We start from the raw sequence: 23686 nt of genomic DNA, 5'->3' as shown, positions 1-23686 counted from the left end.
AACGACAAGTAAAAGCAGATAATAAACAAAAATAAGGGAGAGAGAGAGAATGTGTGTTGGGTCCAAATCCGGATTATCTATCCGCCTGAATTGATATTTTTACCCATTTGTTTTGGGCTTCTGGCCCACTTGAATTTGTACATGTCCTAAACTAATCAAATAATTAATACAAAATAAATATAGGATAAAACACAGAAAGGGGGCTTAGGCCCCTAAAGCAACTATATACAACATTTAAGAAAATAAACTCGGGCATTTATGGCCCATTCTCTTCCTCACTTCGGGACCTGCACACCTTTCGGAACTTGTTTTCTTGCTTGGTAGGCAGACTCAAAAGAAGAAGGGAGTATAGGACCTTTTATGGCCCCTTGGTAGTGCAAGAAATTGTCCAAAATAGACTGGATTGATCATATGCATCGAAAGAAGAGGAAATAAATTAATATCTATAGGCAGATTAACAAACTCAATTGAAAATTAAATAACAATGCCTACAGAGAACATGGATTAAGCTTCTCAAGACAACGATGTTCAAACCAAAAAAAAGCTCTAACATTGATAGGCTAGTCGGGAAACAATTGCTGTAAATTGAAAAAAAAAAAAAAAAACATGATAGCTTGGATAAAATTTGTTATAAAAAAAAAAATCGACCAAAGCTAGAGGGGCTGGATAATATTCTATAGCTGAAGACAATATCACTTAAAAAATAAATAAAAGAAAATCACGGCTACGATCCAAAGTAGGACAAGCATACATCTTGACATTTAAGCAAACTGCTTTATCACGCAAAAAATTTACAGTGATTCACATTACAAGTAGTATTAATGGGGACAAGTTTCAAAATACATGAGCATACAGGATCAATTTGGGCAGTAACTTTGCAAATTAGAGAATAATGACGTGCTTGAAGCTTAAAACACATTGTGAACCAAATAATGCAAATGAGATGACAGGAGAATATCAAACATGTTCAAACATAAAGAAAAAAGAAGCAACAAAACTAATATAAATTAGCAGAATTTTATGTCACTGTCATAACCAAACAATGAAGACGAACTAAAACAAATACACCACTTTATACACAGGCAAGCTAACGCAAAGAGACAGAAAGGACACAGCAAATTTGAAATATGAAACTGTATTGCAGCCACATCTAACACTATAAAAGTTTTCCAAAGCTAAGTAACAATGATTCCATGATTTTTGCAAATAAATAAGCTATTGTATCAAACGAATAGTAAATAGTGTAGCATACAACTTCCATATTAGTTGGTTTGGAGATTGTATTCTTGTGGTGGAAAGAAGACAACGTAAACGGTTGCAAAACAACTCAATAGTAAATATATTGATGCTTTCCAATTATGAATTGATCGATCAAAGACACAATTTCTAAGGAAGGCGGTTTAGATGAATTACGATAAAATTGAGCTTAAATGTCTTTCAACGAATTAAAGAGGAGAAGGACATTAAAAGAAAACCAATGCTCAACAACAAATGACCATTTTAATCAAAACCAGAAGCAACACCCCTCCATGACAATACCAGGTCAAGCCTATATCACCAACTTAGGACAACAAGATATTCAATATGAATAAGCTTAAACAACGATTTATCACTTTATAAAATAGATTTAGCATTACACATGTCTTAACTAAGATAAAAACAAAAAAAAAAAACACAAGATAGCATCCTGAAAATGTTAGAGTAAATAAAGAAGCTTATGATATATTTCAAACATGCTGGAAAAAAAATAATAATGATAACAATGAAAACGGAAAAGATATAATAGCGGAAAACTTATAAAATAGTGAGAGATGCGGAAGAATCGAAACATGAGTCCTATGTCGAAAGGAGATTTGCTAACACAAGAAGAAAACTCTAAGCTTTGGAACTAAACTATATATGTATATGTGTTGATATGGGTGAAAAACTTAATCAAAGCGAGCTTCAATAATGAAAGTAAAGCAATATGGTAATAGTTTTAATACACTCAATATACTTAATTGAAAATGTCCATAAATACCAATAAAGAAGGACAAATATTGACGATACAAATAGGGACTTGAGACGAGTATAACAAGCCGCGAATTCGATGAAACACAAAACAACAAAGTAAGCTAAGATGAGTATCAAGCCATCTCGAGAGCGAAAATAAACAACAAAAATGGTTTATCAAACAAATTCTATCACTAAATTGCAGCCAAACGACGAGTCCAAAGATATCACGGTCTTCTCCATTTTATCACGTAAACAGATTTCTATTTTTCATGAACAACCTACTTTAACCTTAATCATGAGAATGTTCTTTTCGAAACCAAAAGGAAACCTTCAAAGTTCTATCAATATTAAACTACAGAGAACAGAATACACACGAAAGTACAAATAAAGTAAAAAAATAAGAATCGATAGAGACTCCATGCTTTCTAACACAAAACCATATCAAATGACTTATATAAAGGAAGAGCCCACCTTCTCCGAGGTAGCGTTTTAGGACCAGGCGAGCAAGGAGGATAATCTTTCACCACCAAACGCGATCTCAAAATCGTCCTTCGACTTCGGGTGACTGAACCAGAAATTTGTATCGACCTTGATAGAATCTGGTAATTCTATTAGAACATAAAATTAGTGTTTTGATGATAGACAAGAAATGCAAATATATGGATAAAGGAGTTCGCCAGATTCGTCGCCAAATTTGTCGCAACAAGCAGCCACCAGAACTAATTGTAGCAGTCACTAGAATTATACAATTAAATGTACAAGAGCTAAAGATGCTGAAAATACAAGTTGAGACAAATAAGGAAACCTTAATATATTAAGTAAGGAAGTTGTATAGAAAAAAGATTGTACAATAAAAGGTAAAATCAGTACTCCTTGTTTAACTATAATTACAATTTCCTTACCTAATTTGATAAGGATTCAAGGCACGAGAAGGCACGAGAAAACTCTATAAAAAGAAATCAAACGCAGAAGAAGAAGCCACGACTTTTACATCGAGAGTAAAGCGAGAGTTATTCATCAAGTAAAAACCTTCAAGATCGATAGGTTTTCTAAGTTCAAGAAGTTCTTGAGTTAGAAAGTCTTGAACGTATAAAACTATTTTCTTGATTCATTGTTGAGTTGTTAGTTACGTTTCTTTGTACAAGAAGTGGGTTTGGCTTCTTGTAGAGTTGGCTTTGGTGAGATTTGTAACAAAAGGTGGGTTTGGCCTTTTGGAGAGTAGAAGTAGTCAATTATAGTTAATCGAGAGTTGTTGTAGTGGTGAGGTTATTGATTATTGAGTTGTAATCATAAAATCATCTAGTTGAATTAATAAAACGAGGTTTTTCCTTCCTTGATTGAGGAAGGTTTTTAATTTAACAAGTGTTTGTGTTCTGACTTAAAATCAACTTACAAGAACCTGATTCTTGTTCTAGGGGATAGGTTTCTTCGATTAGTATCAGAGCAGGTCTTTTCGATAAAAAGATTCACACCTTGAAAAGACTCGATGGCGGCACCACCTACCCCAGAAGAGGGAGCTTCACAAACACGACCACCACTATTCAATGGCAAATACTATGGATGGTGGAAAAATCGTATGATGGATCATTTTATCGGCAAAAATCCTGATCGATGGGGAGTAATTCTAGATGGACCAACTATACCTATGAAAACTGCAACTGATTGAATCACCAAAATCCCAAAGGAAAGAAAAGAATGGAATGCTGAAGACAAGCTTGCAATCCAAAACAATGCCAAAGCCAAGAAAATTCTGATCTGTGGTATAGGACCATACGAATACAATCGAATCTCGTCTTGTCAAGATGCCAAAGCCATATGGGAAACACTACAAACCGCTCATGAAGGAACAACGCAAGTCAAGAAGTCCAAAATTGAAACTTAAATAGACAATATGAACTATTCAGAATGGCAGAAGGAGAGACTATACAAGATATGCATACCAGGTTCACTTCAATCATCAATGAGATGTATTCCTTAGGAGAGATAGTTCCCAATGAAAAGGCAGTAAGGAAACTCCTGAGTGTCCTTCCTGAAACCTAGGAAAGCAAAGTCGAGGCTATTTCTGAAGCCCGCGACCTAGATACACTGGTCATGGATGAGTTGATTGGTAATCTCATCACATATGAACTTAAGAAAAACCAAGAAAAAGAAATCTGAGGAAAGAGAAAGGAAAGGAACTTGGTTCCGAAGGCAACTGCATCAGATGATTTTGAGGATGAAAATATTGCCCTTATAACCAAAAGGTTCACCAGAATACTGAAAAGAGGACAAGCATTTTAAAAGAAAACTCCTCAAAAATCCAATGAAAATACTAAAGACCAGGTTTGTCATAAGTGCAAAAGTTTGGATCACTTCATCAAATTCTGTCCACTTTGGGCTTTAGAGCAGAAAATGACAAAATCTGAGAAGGAAAAAGACATTAAGAAAGATAAGTTTGTTCCTTCAAATTGAAGAATGACAACTCAAGAGGCAGATATCTCAATGAAAAGGGCCTTTGCAGCAATGGAGAATTCATCTGATAAAGAATCTAAGGATGAAGAGACAAAAAACAAATCTCTTCTTGCACTAGAACAAGAAGATGATTATGACTTTCTTGCTCTAGTAGCAGTGGAAACCTAGGAAAAAAAGGAAACCTACAGATCACAAGAAACTATATTAGCACTCATGGCTGGATCAGATTTTGAAGAGGACAAAGAAAAAGAAGATATGAATGAAAAGCTTAGTCTTCATCACATACAAGACAATTTAAACTCATACTCAAAAAGGGAGCTAGAATCTTTACTCTACACCCTCATCAACACATATAAAACAATAGACTCAAAAAGAGAATTGATAATGGAAGACTATGCATCATTAAGAGAAGAAAACAAGAAGCTTGAAAAACAAAATCATCATTTATCGTCCAAAAATATTGAGCTAAGTAAAAACCTTGACTTGGTAAGAAAAAGGAAAGAATAGCTAACCAAAGAGCTTCTTGTGACTAAAATTGAAGCTGAGAACGGAATGAGATGGACCAGGTCCTCCATACTGCTTGACAACATTCACAAAAATCGTACTTCTGAGAAACATGGGATAGATTTTGATAAAACTAGTCCTCAAGTGAAAAATCCCAACATAGACTGTTTATGCATGCACTGTGGGCTGGTAGGGCATAAGAGTTACGATTGTCAAAGAAAATTGATTCCTCATAACAAAAATTTAAACTCTTGAATTCCTTCGTGATAATGTTGAGAAAGGTAACCTAGTAATGACATTCTGCAAAACTGAGGATCAAGTTGCGAACATTTTCACCAAAGCACTAGGAAGAGAATCATTTCAGAACAATCGACTTTTGCTTGTGCTCATCTTTTTGGATTGATTACTGCCGTACCAAGTCCTATGGATATAAGAACCAGGTCCATTCTAGTTGGTTCTACAACTGCTTTACACTAAGCATGGAAAATCAGCAGTCAAAAATAAATTTTAAAAAAAAGTAAAACTATTTCTCTTTCTCTCTCATATGCCACTTCTCTGGAAAGCAAGTGAAACCATCAAAGCACACGTCCCTTCAATGTCAATCCCTCATAATTACTAAAACCCCTCGAAGATAACACCAAAACCGTTCCCAATAAAGCACTTCCTCTAAACAAGCAACCAACTCCTTCTCTTCTTCCATTTTTCAGAAAAATCATCTTTAATCACTATGTTTAATCCTCTTGTTGCTTACTCAGATGATGAAAATTCATGTGACAATGCATCTTCTCAGGGGGAAGAGAACCCTTTCATTGATACAGTACCTGCTCAGGGGGAAGAAAATCAACCACAAACAAACCGTCTACATCTTCTCCATCTTCCCCAAAATCAGATTAGCCTACATCTCCACCACCACCAGTCACAAAATCACCTCCTCCACCAATCACAGAATCACCACCACCACCAGTCACAGAATCTCTATTACCACCAATCTCATAAACACCCATTACCACTACCACTAAAAAAACCCTCTTCTTCTCCATCTCAGAAACCCATTCCTCAAAACCTACCTAACTCCCCTCTACCACCATCCTCACATTCCCTAAACACTGATGACATCCTTCTAAGCACACTTCACCCTAAAAAACCAAGACGGACAAGAAAACACATTGCAGTCAAACAAGTTCGTCTGCACAGACTAGTAACTCGGAGTGCGAATGTAGTCAAACCAACTGATGGTGCGACATCCAATGGGAAGCGTCGTCGTCTGGGTAAGTCTCATGTTCACTCATCTGTTTCTCCAATGGTTCTTGATTCTGAATTTGATGATGGCTCTGAGGGTAAAACTTATGAAACCCCTCAGTCAAAGTCAATCTGCAAAAAGAAATGTGGATAAATTTCTCAAAGTTGGAAGGAAAAACTATTTTCAAACTAAAACGGTGCTTAGGGGTAGAACTTTTCATCCAGATATTCTATCAATGGACATAGTCAAGCAGGTTTGTGAGTTAAAAGATCTGATCTTGTATTCACTCACCGATTCCGGCTTAGTTGAACCCAATTTCTTCACTTGTAGTCTAAGGTTTCAGGGGTGGGAGGAGTTATTTCTTGAACCGAATCTGATTTATGAACACGAAGAAGTAGATTTTTACACAAATTTAACAATCTTGGAAGGGAATGTGGTACCTTCTAGTGTAAAGGGAGTTGAGATTGTTTTTGATGCAACTAAGCTTGGAGAAATTTTACACATACCATATGTGGGTATTACTGATTATCATTGGGTTTTTTTTATGAACATTCTAGTCTTCCAGCTAAGTTTCTCAAGGAAGAGTCAATTCTAGGGCACAGACTGTGTTAAAAGGTATCATGGGATCAGTTCATAAGCTTCTCTTTGAGATAGTACGTAAGGGAATATTACCCAGAGGTCACCAACGTCACATTGCTTCTATAAGGGACATGGGACTTATGAATGCTCTTGAATGTAAAGAACGTATTGACTAGCCCACATTGATCATCAAAAACTTTGCTAGAATTGTTGATCCTCAACTTGGTTCTCATCAATTAGCATTTAAGAATCTTTTAACTAGAGTGTTTAATGCATTTGAAGTACCATTGGGAGAAGGAAAGGTTTTGACTCGTGCAGATATGTTTACTCAAGCTATTCTTGCTGATTGTGGCATTCCCATGGAATCGGAGCAGGTTGCTAATGCTTCTCCACGTTCATCTGGTCATGTTACTCAATTACTCAGGGAACTCAAAGTGGTAGAAGAAAAATATGCGACTCTTGAATTGAAAAACCAGAATTTGCGTGCTGAACTTCATACTTCAAATGCTGAGATTCATGGGTTGAAAAATCAGTTGGTGCAGCAGCAGCTTGCTAACAATGCAAGGGTTGATAGAGTACTTGATATGCTTGCTTCTGCCTCCACCAAGCCTAGTCAATCTTCAACTTGAAAAGCATCTTGTTTGCACCTTGTTTTTTTGATTCCTTAATACTGTGTTGATATTTCTCTTTGTGTTGCCAGATCATTTTTTTTGCTCAACTGGCTGAGCTTCAATTGTTGTTGTGGATGTTATCTGGTTTTGTTTAGCTGTTATTGGACTCTTTTTTATTTGTCAAAAGGGGGAAAATTATTATATGTTGCATTACACAGGTTTGTCTTCATCAAAAAGGGGAAATATGATAGAATCTGGTAATCCTATAAGAACATAAAATTAGTGTTTTGATGATAGACAATAAATAAAAATATATGGATAAAGGAGTTTGCCAGATTCGTCGCCAGATTTGTCGCAACAAGCAGCCACCAGAATTAATTGTAGCAGTCACTAGAATTATACAATTAAATGTACAAGACCTAAAGATGCTGAAAATACGAGTTGAGACAAATAAGGAAACCTTAATATATTAAGTAAGGAAGTTGTATAGAAAAAAGATTGTACAATAAAAGGTAAAATTAGTACTCCTTATTTAACTATAATTACAATTTCCTTACCTTATTTGATAAGGATTCAAGGCACGAGAAGGAAGGAGAAAACTCTATAAATAGAGATCAAACGCAGAAGAAGAAGCCACAACTTTTACATCGAGAGTAAAGCGAGAGTTTTTCATCAAGTAAAAGCCTTCAAGATCGATAGGTTTGCTAAGTTCAAGAAGTTCTTGAGTTAGAAAGTCTTGAACGTATAAAACTATTTTCTTGATATATTATCGAGTTGTTAGTTACATTTCTTTGTACAAGAAGTGGGTTTGGCTTCTTGTAGAGTTGAGCTTTGGTGAGGTTTGTAACAAAAGGTGGGTTTGGATTTTTGGAGAGTAGAAGTAGTCGATTATAGTTAATCGAGAGTTGTTGTAGTGATGAGGTTATTGGTTATTGAGTTTTCATCATAAAATCATCTAGTTGAATTAATAAAACGAGGTTTTTCCTTCCTTGATTGAGGAAGATTTTAATATAACAAGTATTTGTGTTCTGACTTAAAATCAACTTACAAGAACCTGGTTCTTGTTCTAGGGGATAGGTTTCTTCAGACCTTGGATGAAATAATTTTCTTACTTCCAAATCAAAATAGTAAGAAGATTATTAAATGTACAATTTTTGTGCAAAAGCGAAACAAACACTCTGTATCTATTCTTGACTTAAAAAATTCTCACTGTCCAAAATCGTCTTCCAAAATCCAAAAAAAAATCCCCTTCAACAAGAACATGAAATGACCTTATATAGGGGGAGAATTAGGGTTTCGTTTTTTTGGGGGAAAGGGCAAAATCGATCAAGAATAGGTGAAAAACTCTTTACAATTTGAATCCAATTCCTGAGGGATTACAGCTCACTGTACGAAATCCTCCACATTTCAGCAATGGCAACGGAAAAACAGAGAGTACCATTCGATCTTGATGCCAAATCCACCTGAATGTGAACTACGAATCTGGCAGTTGCTTTTGCCAAAAATTCGGCTGGCCCAGACTGTGCGAGCATACTAGCGAGGAAGACGAGCTCAGCCACACATTTTGGTCGCATCCAGCTTGCCATTCTCTGCTGAAGCGGCATTTTCGAATTCTCATCGCGCGTGGACTGGATTTCCTGTGAGGAAGAAGAAGAACGGGGCGGGTCGATCGATTTGTTGTTGTGCTCTGAATTCAGGTTTCTTTTAGGAAATTGGGTCGGGTTAAGAGTTGCTTGGGCTGGGTTAAAGGGGAGAAAACAAAAAAGAGGATGGGCCACTGATTTGGGTAAAGGAATTAAGGGAAATTGGGCCTACTGCTGGATCACTGAAAGGGTTGAGAAAAGAGTTGGGAACCAAAATAAGCCACAAAAATAGAAAAGTAATCAAAATAAGTCACTATTTTAGTAAGTAACTAAAATAAGCTTAGTGGAAAAAAATTCACTATATTCAATTTTCTAAACGTTTTCCGTTAGTATCATAACGTTTATTTTAATATATAATGGAACTTTTTCTTCCACTTTATAAAGTTGAACTTTTTATTCCAATTTATTAAAAGTCACCTTTTCACCTGCACCTTCACCTTCTCTCCCTTTCCTTTTCATGGATCCCAAAAAAAATTCACTTTGAAGATGGTCCCAATCCGACAGTTTGAAGAGGCTCCACACTAAACAAATCAAAATTTTGGAGTAGCACAACCCGACAACATTCAACTCATATTTGTTGCTTTATGTGCAAAAATAGGTAAGATTGTAGCCTTGTACTTGTAGGAAATTTTTATGTTTTTTAGAATGTGGTTTTGGTTTGATTTACGTTCAACCTTAGACTTAATTTAGTGTTGGTTAGGAAGACATCTAAATTCATTGATAGAAAACTTTAGGTTTACACATCCTATAAAAGTTTTAATAGTAACACCACTTCAAAATCATATGAAAATAAAATAAGAGGCAGAATAGCGTAAAATATAAGACAAAATAAAAGTATCTATGTCATAAAGTACACAAAAATTTATCTTTTTGTCTAGCTTTAAGTTGAAAAATTTTCTTATTATTTTTTTCGAAAAAATATCAACAAATCTTCCATAATTTTCCCATATGATGGATGTTATTGTTTGACTAGTTCTGCACCAATATGTGTCTTGTATCGACATACAATTGACTACTGTTTCAGGATTGAAGTGTTTCAAAGCTTCCATGAACCTCGGCAACTCCGCAAAAGAACCCTCCCAAGTACCATAAACTTTTTCAAAAGCCCGCTTGCAACCAAGATGGGCTTTTCTTTTATTTACTAAAATATCATATGCTTAAGAATAGTTGTTTGACAGTTTTTGATGGAAAATCTGAAATTAATAATAATATTAATTATCAAATAAAAAATGAATATTTCCTTATTAAATACAAAATCATATAGCGATAAAATAGTACCTTGGCGTTTTTTCTATATCAACACGGAGGACTTAGCAATCATCTCAACATCCAAGTTGAAATGTCCTTCGAGGTACGTACCCATATCACATGTATGTTCTTTAATGTATCTTCCAACTTTCTTTATGTTAGTATGTTTATCAATAAAAGAAATCAACCTAAATCGACATCCTTGTTCTACACGCCTCCAAACAAGTCGCCATGATCTCTTTCTCGATCTAATAACAAAGCACTCCCATGCTATCTTCAAATGTAGAAGTTTAACTGCTCTTTGCAACTGCTTCTTTGAATTGAATAACATGTCTTTTTCAATAAATAGCATCATTCATAAAATCTTCTGGTTCATGCCACGTACTTGTGATCTATGCTCATCATGTGTATCACCAAAGATATCTAGACTATCCGGGAAATGATCAAGATAAGGAATTTTATGATACGAAAAGGACTCATGGACATTAGTCTTGGCGATGATTGGGAGTCAAAAAATCATCATCACTCGATGATGCCTCAAGTGGAACATTATCTCCTGATTCCTCAGCATTAGGCAAATCATCACTATCACTAGCTGAAGGTGAGCCGTAATTAGGAAGGTCATGATCATTGATATTCACAGGATCAATGGGCTCATCTTATGTAATATTTTCCCTATATATGTAAAAAAATATATAAATATTTGGCTCATGCAATTAACTTACTCAAATTTTAAAAAAAAAGTATTAGACATAGCGATAATCATCTGAATTAAAGTAGGCGAGACATGAAAATTTGAGGATGTCCCAACATTTTTCGTCATTTCAAAGTGTGAGGACTGACCAAAATAATTATTTAATCCATAACTTGGAGCAATATCCCTATTTGCTGAGGTAAACCGCTACAAAATATATAATAATAAAAATAATAAATAATATAAATTAATAAATAATTGACATTATTCAACCAACAATAATCAAAATATAATAATTGAGCATTACCAAACACTTCCATTGATAGTTTCGTTTAAATCAAAATCATATCGTCCGATAAGAATATTTTGACAATGTGTCATTTTAGGAAAATTAGTAGATTGAATTATCGGAAATCCATCAATGCTATTACGATTTTCTAATTAGGGATGGACATCGACTGAAAAAGGAGAACGTTATTGACTAATCTTAGGCTCCTTCTTATCATAGATTTCAAGTATAGTTAACTTGATTTGATCTATATAGTCATTTGAAACCCTCAAAAAGTCGGTCAACGATTCGTCATTATAGATAATCCACTCTCCAAAATTTACTTGTCCTTGTGATAAAAATGAAGTAGGGTATTTTTCGACTATAATCAAATTATAATTTGTACTGTTTATACCCATTCTTTTATAAATTGGTGAAATAAATTTATGATATCGGACATTAATTGGATATTTAGCATTGTGTTTGGGAGGGAAAAAATGGTATTTCCGTCATGTATAATTTCTTCATTCCAATAAAATGAAACTTTAACTTTAGGTGTAGAAGACATCTTTTTAGATCGAAATGAACAAATATAGAAGACTTTATGTTGTAGGTGCTATCAATTATATATAAACGTCCTTAAATAGAGATTGAAAGATTTTTCAGAATAAAAAAATAAAAGTACATAATATTTTATTTTTTCCGTTTTAATGACATATCAAAATCAATATAATTTATATGATAACACTGAAAAAGCTTCTTCAAGACGTGAAAAATATTCTTCTTATAAAGTGTAATAAAAAGTTCCACTTTATAAAGTGGAATAAAAAGTTCCACTTTATAAAGTGGAAGAAAAAACTCCACTTTATAAAGTGTAAAAAAAAGTACCGTTATATATTAAAAATAAACGTTATGACACTAACGGAAAACGTTTAGATTATTGGATATAGTGAAACTTTTTCTTCCACTAAGCTTATTTTAGTTACTTACTAAAATAGTGACTTATTTTGGTTACTTTTATATTTTTGTAGCTTATTTTGATGGGAGATTTTTTAAAATGTCATTATTTTAGTATTTAATAAGGTATAGTGTCAACACTTTCAATATTTAGTGATAATGTCAAAATGTTACAGTATTATGTATTTTAATTATATTTTAATTATTTTGTTTAATTAAAAAGAATACCTAATTTATATAACAAACTAGAGCTATTTAGGGGAGAGAAAAATTATAAAAAGTAACAGATGCTTAAAACTCTCTACATCAGTTACAATTTTTTCAAATCTTGATGATATATCTAGCCATTATTCATGAGGTTCATCCGGGAAAAAAAATTATCGTGATTTTATTGTTTTGTCAAATAAACTAGGTAAACGATTTTTGGAAAATAAACAAAAATGAAAAGTCAAAATTCAGGTATGTTTTAGTTAATTAATCGTTATATGTTTTGTATTTGATTGTGATTTGTTGCGTTTTTTTTTATATAATAGTATTCTGATTTGATTTCGTTTTTTAACTTTAGTATACGAAATCGTATATCCAACAGAATACTTATTTGATGCATCAATTGTTTAGACAAATAATAATATTCAAATCTTTTATTTGAATTACGATTGTAACTTTATTATTTTGTATTCTTTATACAAGTTATTGATTCGGAAAATGATGCATCTTGTACTTGGTTTTTTGAACAGTTTAGAGAAGCTCATGGTTTAAAGGATAAAATGTGTGTTGTATCCGACAGAAATGAGAGTATTATAAAAGCAGTTTCGAGGATATACAATATACCACATTATGCTTGCACGTTTCATCTTTGGAAGAACATGAAGACACTTTACAAAAAGTCACATGACAGTCTTTCAGAAGTGTTTTATGCAATGGAAAAGGCTTACAAACTTTCTGAATTAAATGAACTGATGAAAAAAGTAGAACATGTTGATATTAGGGTGAAGAATTATTTGGAATTGGCTGGTTATGACAAATGGGCAAGAGTGTATGCACCAGTTGATCGAGACACTGTGATGACATCAAACATAGCTGAATGCGTAAATGCATGCCTTGTGGAAGCAAGAGAATTACCTATATATGATTTTCTTGAGGAAATTAGACAAATGTTTGATCGATGGAATTTCAAAAACCATACATCTGCTTCTAATACATTCACGACACTTTGTGGTAAAGCACAAGAAATGCTCGCTGAAAATGAAGAACTTTCACTGCGTATGACGGTATGTTTATGCTTCCTTAAAATTGTTGTATTTTGTATTTAATTCAGTAAAAATTAAAGATTATATAACTGGTATGATTTAACTTCCTTTTAACTTTGTGTAATAGGTAGTTGCGACAAGTAATTATGTGCACAGTGTTCGTCATAAAGGGGAAACATTTATTGTTTGTCTTGAAAAGAAAACTTGCACATGTAGGAGATTTCAAGTGGATGAAATACCATGTTCGCACGCTTAGGCTGTTTTGAAGAAGAAATTTCTTGATCCTGAACCGTATTGTTCTGACCTTTACAAGCCAAATACATTACTTGTTACATATGCTAATCCAATAAATCCATAACCTGATCGAAAAGATTGGAATGTGCCTGCATATGTAGAGAATGAAATAGTTAAGCCTCCAAAATTCAAAAAACTACCTGGTAGGCCTCCAAAAAAGCTTCGTGATAAGACGTACAGTGAGCTATATGGAGAAGAACAAGAATTCTTGTAGTACTTGTGGTCAAAAGGGACATAATAGGCGATCATGCAGGAATGGACCATGAACTGAATAGTTAGATATGTTTGAATTTGTTTTGAAAAATAAATTTACATGTGTTCGTACAAATCGTTTATCCTTGTAATTGATGTTTTCATAATGTTCAATAAATAATATTTTATCAAAATATGTTCGTTTGCGCTTATTTACTTGTATACTCATAAAAGTCGTTTGTTAGCTCACTCCATAGTAGTGCCTATCACACTGTATATTAATAAGTTGATTTCTTCAATATGTATATGTATATGCAATAAGACTAAAAAATATGGCTTGAGAAACTGTGTTTTAATGTTCATAAACAAATATATTTGACATTATATAATACAACTAATGTGACCACATTTAAAAATAAATTATATTTTAATATAAAACAATACAACTACAAGTAATGTGACTTAATGAATAATGTAATACAATAATTTTACAACTATGAATACAACATACAAAATATAATAACCAGTTCTTTAATATGTATATGTATATCCAATAAGACTAAAAAATATGACTTGAGAAACTGTGATTTAATGTTCATAAACAAATGTATTTGACACTATATAATACAACTAATGTGAGCACATTTGAAAATAAATTATATTTTAATATAAACAATAAAACTACAAGTAAGTGACTTAATGAATGATGTAATACAACAACGATGAATACAACATACAAAAATGCAACATATGGAATCAACTAACATAATATATATACGTAAATTCAAAATGAAAAGTATGCAGAATAAACTGCTAAACAAACAATAATCAAAATGATAAGTATCCAGAATTATCTGCTACATAAAAGTTAATCAAAATGATAAGTATGCAAATAATAAAGCAACATAAAAGTTTAAGAAACATAAATTAACTAGTTTTAAATCACAAAGAAGTATCATCAACAAACGCACAACTACTATATTTCGATTGGAGCAGATACAACACGAACAGATTGAGGCATTGCATGCCTAGGGGGTGCCTCAGATTCACTAATGGCTCCGTTGTCTTGCTTTTGCTTAGCATAATTCCAAATAAGTGTTGCATATCTTGACCTTGAAAACATTACGTCAAATGTACCACTTGGATTTCCTTGACTATAAGACAGCCACTCGGCAAAAGCAAGCATATAGATACCACAATCTCTGAATAACACATGAGAATACAAAATTAAAATTTAAATACAAAATAAAATTAAAATTGACTAACAGAATTAATACAACTTACAAGTTGTCATCGGTCTGTTGAGGTATGTTGTCTATAAAACTATCTCAAATAACTCATTCTCTTCTTGACTAACAGATCTATCTAAGCCTCTGTTCTTGTAATAATCATACATAGTCAACTTAAGCGGAATGAGTTGAGCTAACTTGGTAACCTCTTTCCTGATTGCTGCATCATGACCTGCCGCTCTGTAAGAATCATAAACATATACACGTCTATCATTAAGAGAGAGTACCGCCAAGACCCAATGAAATTTTTCCTTTATATTTACAGGTATAAATACGTGATCCACCAAATGCCACGGAATATCGGCATGAACTTTATACCCTCTAATGTAATCTCCTATAAAATGCTCTTCATCAGCGCAGCAGACATCACTATCTAAATCTTCATACTTCTTTCAAATTGATGAAATCTTGGACGTAAACACACAATTTACAGTTGTGTATTCATATCTGCTGTCCACATCATACTTTGCTTTCTTTCTGAAATAATAAAATATAACATTGATATGCTGAACAATAAAAAATAAATAATCATTAGAAAACAATAAAACAACGAAGAATAACTAAATAACTACAGTTATTACTTACCGAATCATTCAACAATTGTCCTTTTCAGTACAAATTGTAGAACCAATTTTTATTGTCTACAATATCAACACCAAAGCCAAATGGGACAGGAATGCATGCTTTACCCCCTTCTTGTATCGATCCTGATCATGACGTCTAAAGAAATACACAAAAATAAAAGGTATACAATATGTACACAGTAGTTATATGACGTCTAAAGAAATACACAAAAAAATAAAAGGTACACAAATAATAAAAGGTATACATAGAAACATAGAATTATATAGGTATCTAATGTATTTGTAAAAATATGCACCAGAATTTAGAGTAACATACATAACAACAAATAAACATTTGTATTGTTATTACAATACATAATTTTAAAAGGATTAACGAAAAATATATAAGTTGTTTCAATTAATTTATAAAACAACATGCATTAGCATTCAATAAGTTGATTAATTGAAAATACACTAACATGTTTAGAATACATTAAAAAAATGAATCAGATTAAAAACTGATTATGCAAAACAGCCTCAAAAAATAATAATCATGAATACAAAAAAAATAAATATCATATACTAAAAAAATTTAGAATACATAATACAACATACAACTTTTTTATATTATTATGTGTATTACATACTTACTTGTTCTCATGTTTTGCAAAAAGACCTTCGCGAATCCATGACCGGTGTGCATCCCACATAATGATATCACGATTGCCAGAAATAAGATCAAAGATGAACGGGTGTTTCAGTTCAAAAATAATTGGTTGCACCGATGAAGTAGTGGATGTAAATGTTAAATTAAAAAATAACATACCATATACAAAAATTAGAATAAACATATATAAATCAGATCTAAAATACATTAAAATTTGTTATGTCTTTATACCTGCAGATGAGCCGAACGATGTCATATATGGGGATGTATTGAAAGGTCCTGGACGTCTAATCCTATGCGCAGGTAATGGTGTGTGAACAGGACTTTTTTTGTTCTGACTATCCTTGCTAGCCTGTTTTTTAATATTTGAGTTGTCATTGCTTGTGGTTGGAATGTGCATAATAATGCTCTGTTCTGCATTAATGGTATTGTCAGTAGCACAAATACTTTTTATGTCACTGAGACTTGGCATTAGAGAATCATCCAACTCAAACTGTGATGTGGTGACCCTTCCAAGGGAACAATAGATTGAATAGGGGTAGGAAATATGAAACTGGTCCTCTTCATCATTGTCATCTTGATCTGTAAAGTCATGTTGACTTTCAAAAACAAGTGACCTTATTTTATTGGGTTTGTCAAATACAAATGATGGTTGAGGTATCTGTAGTTAATAAAAAAAAATATTATTCAAAAAAAGCAAATTATATTAACAAGAACAAAAGTAATTAGTTTAGATTAGTAGAAAAACATACACTTGAGATTATTGATTTAGACGAACTAAAACCAACATCTACATTGATCAGATTACGCACAGGGGAATTGTCACAATCAACCTTTAAAAATATAAAAATGTTAATTATAAACAATATTCCCAACTGCACTATATAAATATGTAGAGTTAACCAACATACTTGTTTATCAGCACCCCCAACAATATCGGGTATGTCTCCCAGATTTGTATTTTCAAAAATTGAATGATCCTTTAAAAAAGGAGATTGAATAAAAAATATCGTTAAACCATCTAAAAATACAAAATTTATAATGAACATACTTGAAAAACTTCCTCGCTGCCATCATTTGAGCTTTCATCACACTCCGACTTTTCATCATTAAAAAGACCATTCAATCCATGTAGATACAAAAATAGTCAACATACATAAAAAAATATTTATATTGAAATACAATATTAACGACATGTAAAATACAAATTAATATTAAACATAAACGTAGTAAGAAAAACAGAATACAAAAATACTAATCTTTATTTTTAAAAATAAGATGTCTCTACCTGATTTTGATTTTCTGATGCAAATGGACTTGTAAAATGTTGTCGTCCTTGAGCAGCATTGTGATTGTTTATGTTGTTCTAAAAATATATTTGATATAAAAACAATCAACATACATTTAATCACTGTGGATAAAGAAATAAAGTACTTACAAATATAGGAAAAAAATAATATTAGACATATATATTACAGTATATAGAATACAAACAAAATAAACTATTATTTTCAAAATGAGTTGTGTGTACCTGATTTTGATTTTCTGATAAAATTGGACTTGTAAAAGGTTGTGATCCTTGACCAGCATTGTCATTGTTTTTTTTTGTCCTGTAAATATTAAATTACAACATAGAATTCAAAAAAATAAAAAAAATAAAAAAAATTAAACATAAAAATTTAGCATATTGTATAACCTTCAAAGTAGACATAATGATATTAAAATTATCATTTATCAACTTCCGTATGTCTTTAAACTCTTCTCTAACCTGAAACAGTTACAATATGATTAACTTTTACAGATTGCAATAATTTGAATAAATATATTGAAAAAACATATGTATAAACAATATATACCTCCTTTCGTAACTCAGAGAGTTCATTCCTCATTAACTGTTCATGAGACACACTTACAGATGGTATTTGGGAATCCTTTGTTGGCACACAAGTGCGAGTGGTTTTCTCCTTAGAACACAATTTTTTTTCTTCCGCACAACTTTTCTAATTGCAACTTTTTCCACATTCCGGTTCTCTACTGGATCGATCTGTTCATTCCGTTCCATTTGATCTGTGATATTTCATTCCTTTTTCCGTATCCTTTTAGCAGGTGATACTGATTGCCCCTTTTTTCTTTTACATGTAACCTTCATTGAAGGTGGAGGTGGATTGACAAAATCATCATCTGAATTATGTCCAGCAAGTACTTGTTCATCAATATCATGATGTGGCTCTGTTTGAACACCTTCAGTTGATTTTTCAACACCTTCAGGAGGCAATTGTAGAACAGTAATTTCCATTAGAGAAGGGACACCATTCTTCCATTTAATCTGAAAATGATAGTAAACAGAATAATTAACATAATAAAATATATACATCGAATTAATACAATTACAAGGGTAAAAATTCATGAATTACATACAATACCTCTCTATTACCATCATTGAATGTATCTTTCATCAAGGTTTTGAATCGGGGTTTTGCTCCTACTGTTTTCCAATTTAGAATACGGGGGATACGATCATTGATTTTCCGTGCAAAATTTGTCTGACGCTTACCCATGCACTCGTATATCCATATTTGAAGGACAACAGGCATACCACATATCTATAATATTGACTATCAGTAGTCAAAACCTTGTTGATACTCTATAGAAACCACTCAAATGTTTTTCTGTCCTAAGGATAATGCATATACCGACCACTTTCAACCAAATCAAAATGAATTCTAGGAATTCGCAACGATCTCTTCTCGCCAGAGTACACAAACATATGAATGAAATATAATATTGCAAACTTAATCGCATCATCATCATTGTCAACCCAAACTTTACCATTGAACCTATCGAACAAATCAGATCTACGTATGATCTCATTACCACCAAAGTACTGAACAATAAGCCGGTTAGGTTCTTCTGTGTTACACTTGAAATCCTCTACAACACCAACACAGTTTAATCTAGTAATAAGCACAAACGTCCTAATTGTGAACTTTAAAATAACTCCATTTACTTTGATTTAAAGAGCCTGATTACTACTAGCTTCTACTTCTAGTGACATACAACACCTGTGAATTTGACCTTGCCCAACACATTTTCTGATTTTCATATACTGACCAAAACACGTACTCTCACAAAAATAATTATACTGCTTCGGTGTAAGCTTGTCAGTCAACTTGGATTTAATGTCATGATTTACTATACAGTGAATGTGGGGTGCATCTTTTGGTAGCTTTTTGCAAGCATAAGAAGTCCCCTGGCATATTGAATTCCAAAAAATGAAATAATACTAAAATAACAGAACAAAAAAACATTATAATAAATAAAAAATCAACACAGTTACAACAACATACAAAAAAAACACATATGGTTACAAATATGTGGTACATTGACATAACTAACACACAAAAAAACAGAATACAAAATGAATTTATGGATATATACAGATGTAATACAGAATACAATATACAATTCCCATTCTATGTATACCAAAAATACAATAAAATTATGAACTACAAAAATACATACTTGACTAAAACATCAACAGAACTCAATATAATAGTAAATACACAATCAAACTTATAAAATTTGTTACATTGACAAAAAAAATACAATAAACATATTAAATACAGAAATACATGCCAACTATAATTGTGAATACAAAAAACATTAGAACTATGAAAAAAATAACTATAACAAGATGAAAATTCCGAATACACTTAAAAATGTATACGATAATAGTAAATAGACAATCAAACTTGTAAGTTGTATTACATTGACAACTAATACAAAAAAGAGGAACAGAATACAAAATACAATACATAAATGACAGTCAAAAAAAATTTCAATACATAGCGACTATAACAGACTAAACATTCCAAATACACTTTCAAAATCATTGTAAAATGTATTTTATTCAATCTTAAAAATTACTAAACAAATTAAACTAAACATGCAATACACAACACATGCAAAAAAAAAATTACCTCTTCTCCAAAAAATTGTTCTTCTTCAACTTCATGAATTTCTGTGGGATTTTGCACCTCGACAGATTCAGTCATTTTTCCACCATCCTTAGACTTAGAAGATGAACCTACATTGTTGTTTATTTCTTGAGTGAAAATAAAATAAAATATGAAACTCGGAAGAACTGTGATTTTTTTTTTACAATACCTCTAGTAACTCTTTTGAATGCATCCATTGAAGAGTGAATTTGGTATTATGAAACCCTAAAAAATAATTTAAGAACAACAACAAAATATCCAAAATTAAAAAATAAAATAAAATAAGTAAGTAATCAAAAAGTAATATAAAGAACACAATAACCAACTCAATGTGAATCTCCAAATCAAACCTTCAAACGGAATTACTTGAGAATGGTGTAAAATAGGAAAATTCGGGTTTGAAGAAATTGAAGCGTAAACCTGGAGATTTGATGATATATGAATAAATTGATTTTGAAAATGTTTTGTCTGTTGAAGAATGTTAGAGAGATAACCTGCAATTCAAACAAAAATCATGGAAGATTAAGAGTTGAAAATTAAAAAAGATATTCTGAATAATTAGTTTTGGAAAAGGGATTTTAGAGAGAGAGAGAGAAAATATTTTATTAATAAAATTGAAAATAATGCATTGGAAGTTGTTGAATTATCTATTAAAGATGGTTAAGATATGACGTGACAACACAATTAAAAATCTGGAAAGAGAGTGTAAGAGAGATAATGTGACATTCCCAACTAAAAAGATATTCTGAAGAATTAGAAGGGTTTTTAGAGAGAGAGAAAATACTTTATTAATAAAAGTGAAAATAATGCATTGGAAGTTGTTGAATTATCTATTAAAGTGGGTTAAAATATAACGTGACAACACAATTAAAAATCTGGGAAGAGAGTGTAAGAGAGATAATATGACATTCCCAACTAAAAAGATATTCTGAAGAATTAGAAGGGTTTTTAGAGAGAGAGAAAATATTTAATTAATAAAAGTGAAAATAATGAATTGGAATTTGTTGAATTATTTATTAAAGTGGGTTAAGATATAACGTGACAACACAATCCCATTAAAAATCTGGAAAGAGACTGTAAGAGAGATAACGTTACAATATCAACTAAAATCTGGGAATGTGATAAGTTTAATATTAATAAATATAAAAGGAAAATTCGGAAATCAATGCATAATTAATTTTGAAAAAATGTTATAAAGATAGTAAAAATATTTTATTAATAAAAGTGAAAATAAATCTTGAAGTTGTGGAATTGATTAGTAATAATATATAGATATAAATTAATAATAATCTTAATATAAGAGAGAGAAATTTTAAAATATAATTAGTATATATCTAATTACTTAAATATAGGAATATATATAATTTATGAGAGAGAGAAAAATGGTGTAAATAAAGAGAGAGAAAATATTAATAATATAATAATAATTATTTATTTTAAAATAATGACATTTTTGATATTTTACTAATATTATTAAAGTATGGACATTATCACTAAATAAGTTGATTTTTTTTTACTAGTTAGCTAAATTTTCCTATTTTGATTCCCAACTCTTGATAAAAAGGCCTAGATTTTGGTCCCTTTTAAAATGGACTTAAAAGGATGGATTTATATATTAGACTAGGCCTAATGGGTTACAAATTTGATCAAATCGCTGACCAAATTGAAGCTCAAACTTGGAAGTTTGATTTAAATTTAAGCAAGACGAACTAAATAATCGCTCGACGAGCCTCTTGATTTTTTAACAAGATAAAATATTATCTTAATACTAACAATTTGGACAAACTCAATTTAATAAAGTATTAGGTAAAACTAACGTCTATTTGAAGCGATTTTTGAATATTCATAAAATAACTAATACATATAAGATTATCTAAAAATAAAATATATTAATTAAGCTATAACGAGACGAACCAATAAATCAACTATAAACTAGGGATCCAAACCACAAGCTACTAAAACTAGTTTAATAAGACATTAATTGGAATTAAAATCTTTTGATACAATTTTTGGATATTTTATAAGATAAATTAAGCATGTATATATATATATATATATATATATATATATATATATATATATATGTATGTATGTATGTGTATATCACTTTAAAGATTATAAAACGGCTAACACAACTTTAACAAATGACTAAAAGAAAAGTTGAAATATTATAACCTCAATTATTTCAACTCGTTTGAAAATCAAGAAGCTCGAGAAATAATTATCTTCGGGGAGGGTCAAAATTGGGTGTCAACAAAGAGTTTAAAGTAATTTATCATCATGGACTATCAGAACCAGAATGCTTGTAAGTTGTAAAGTAGCTATTATATGATGTCTAGCTCTTTGCTCGGTCTTTATATATAAGGGTTGTAGTGTCATAGAAAGGACTATATTTTATTATTAAATTTCCTAGAGAAAAGTAATGAACTCCCGTGGCTAGCTAATTCTAAATATTATATATCGCATCTTAGTATTTCTTGATGAATTCTTAGACCAATACTATAAAATCTAAGATCATATCAACATGTTAATCTGCAAAGTAATTCAGTGATCCTCCAATAAGTTTTTTTTCACAAACTTACGATCTTGTTTGTTTGAAGGCTTTCTAAGGAAATGTTGGTGCATTATTCGCTTCATCTTTTAGACTTCATCTTCAAGATCGTGATTAGGATGCTCAGGCAAAAAATGTATTGTATACCTATTTCCAAGAGAGAAAGCATGACATCTGAGGGAAAATGAGTCACAAAATGCAGCAACAAGTAGATAAGATTATTCAAGCTAGTCTTGTTAGTTGGATACATTGTCAACTTGTACACTACATACCTTTAGAAATACATTATGATATAGTGAGATGTGTCATATTGAGATTACATTAACTTGGTATCGTAGATTTTGCATTGTTTCATTCAAATATGATATATAAAATTGATATTAATATTTTTGAATTTATATTCATACTCTTAGATTTTTAAATACAATAAACTAATAAATATTTTACTATTGAATAATTATTCAATTAATAATATTTTGAATGTATCATTTGGGCTAGAAATAATATAATTGTCCATAAAACATGATGGCTACGAACTATGTGAACTGAACTGTCAGGGCTTTCAAACCAAGGCTGAAAAAGCTATTGTCAATCAATTACTAACCTAACATTGAACTTGAATGATATATTAATAACAAACTAACAATTAGTTAGTAAATTTATTAGAAAAATAAATAATCATACTAACATAT

The 23686-nt window shown here is 31.5% G+C and overlaps 3 long non-coding RNA genes across 4 annotated transcripts; 1 reads left to right on the top strand and 2 right to left on the bottom strand.

Annotated features, from left to right (window-relative positions):
- Nucleotides 1–54: 54 nt before the first annotated feature.
- On the bottom strand, nt 55–9438 carry LOC101247089 (uncharacterized). Of its 2 annotated transcripts, none has more exons than XR_011212432.1 (3): nt 4959–9438; nt 2467–2603; nt 55–398 (listed from the first exon to the last, which is right to left on the bottom strand). It is a non-coding gene; the product is annotated as an uncharacterized lncRNA (long non-coding RNA). The 2 variants fall into 2 exon arrangements; XR_003244320.2 differs by having other exon boundaries at nt 8819–9051.
- A 3066-nt stretch (nt 9439–12504) lies between these two features.
- On the top strand, nt 12505–13865 carry LOC104644569 (uncharacterized). The gene is made up of 3 exons (XR_011212502.1): nt 12505–12649; nt 12928–13461; nt 13568–13865. It is a non-coding gene; the product is annotated as an uncharacterized lncRNA (long non-coding RNA).
- Nucleotides 13866–14994: 1129 nt separating this feature from the next.
- Nucleotides 14995–21481, bottom strand: LOC112940364 (uncharacterized). Its single transcript, XR_011212503.1, has 3 exons — nt 15801–21481; nt 15211–15692; nt 14995–15128 (listed from the first exon to the last, which is right to left on the bottom strand). It is a non-coding gene; the product is annotated as an uncharacterized lncRNA (long non-coding RNA).
- Nucleotides 21482–23686: the final 2205 nt, after the last annotated feature.

This window comes from Solanum lycopersicum, chromosome 11, assembly GCF_036512215.1.
Source record: "Solanum lycopersicum chromosome 11, SLM_r2.1".
Lineage (NCBI taxonomy): Eukaryota > Viridiplantae > Streptophyta > Magnoliopsida > Solanales > Solanaceae > Solanum > Solanum lycopersicum.
The sequence above is the reverse complement of the archived record's forward strand: the minus strand, read 5'-3'. Positions and strand labels throughout refer to the sequence as shown.